Here is a 1,444-nt window from a genome sequence, read left to right as displayed (position 1 = left end):
GAATTAATTTCGTACTCGGACCCGGCTGGTCTTGGCCTATTTTTGGATCTAAATTTAGATCAGGTAGATCACCACATGCACATCATGCACAACTGAAAAGACACGTCACTAGCAAACTATGTCAGACGTCATCATGAGTTTGTGTAAAACACAATGGAGGCCGGAATCACTCAGTTGAATCGAACTCTGACCAAACACCACGTAATAACTAGGTTAATTTATGCACTCGCGTGAACAAGAAACTGTCGAGCTTCACAGTTTTGGGTTTGTTTTATTACCATAGGAGGATTTTTGAACTGTAAATGCACTCAGCTGCAACAAAAACGCAAAACGAAGGCTGTGAGCTGCACTGTGCCTTTAAGTATTGTGAACACCCGATAATGTCGACGAAATGTCTCACTCAAATTTTGAAGTTCAATCGATCCAGCGCTTAGTTTTCCAAAACTGTGTTAATTAACACCCCTTACTTAAAGCGCCCTCTCTAGCTGCCTCATCCTAGTTCCCATCTCTATCTCCACGCCCCTCTGAATCCAATTTCAGTTTGAATACAGTGACAACTTTCAAAAGTTGTATGCCTCTGTATAATTGCTATTGCCGAACTTGAACTTTGACTTTTTTAACACTAATAAAGCATATTTTCGGTCTTTTTCGGGAAACGTGACAAAGTCTGCCTTAGTATCTCATTGAAACACATGTGTTTCGTTCACATGTATCCACTAAGTGACATCGGAAGTCAAAGGTTCATGGTCCCGTCTTAAACGTGACGCTGGCTGCTATGCAGCGTGCCAAAGATTATAGCCCTTTAGCTCTTGTCCTTGAAAAGATTCCTTCCTCCAAGAATAACAATGCAATCGGGTTAGGTGTGGTTGCGTCACGACTGTTGGGGTGTGCGCGTGTCTGCGTCAAGTGTTTTCGATGTCTGAAGTCTCGGCTATGGAATTCCTCGCTTCCGTTGTGACGTCAGAGGGCGAGAAATCAATCGGTCTTGGTTGTCGCAGGTCTTTGCCCCATTTATGATACCGCAGGAATGTATCATTCGCGAAGTGTTTGCTGTTTCTTATCGCCTTATTACCCCCTGTCCATCTGGGTGAACTCAAAACGAGCAACACACACGCAAGACCAAGGCACGCATTAGGGTTATGCGTACTCGAATCAGTCTAATGACCAAGTAATCAAAATTGAGGACAAACACGCGCGCTGCTCGCAGGTTGTACAGCCACCCTTAACCTGCGTTTGTAAATCTATTACCAACGCACTAAGACATGTCACACAGTATGTCGAAGCCGTTTCATGACTAATTAATCATAATTGAGGACAAATATGCGCGCTGCTCGCAGGTTGTACAGCCTACCTTAACCTGCGTACGCACTTAGACAGGTCACAGTATGTCGAAGCCGTTTCAGAACTAATTAATCAAAGTTGAATCGAATGGGCGCAGTACCCG

Source organism: Littorina saxatilis, unplaced genomic scaffold, assembly GCF_037325665.1.
Source record: "Littorina saxatilis isolate snail1 unplaced genomic scaffold, US_GU_Lsax_2.0 scaffold_1092, whole genome shotgun sequence".
NCBI lineage: Eukaryota > Metazoa > Mollusca > Gastropoda > Littorinimorpha > Littorinidae > Littorina > Littorina saxatilis.
Note: the sequence above shows the minus strand (reverse complement) of the source record.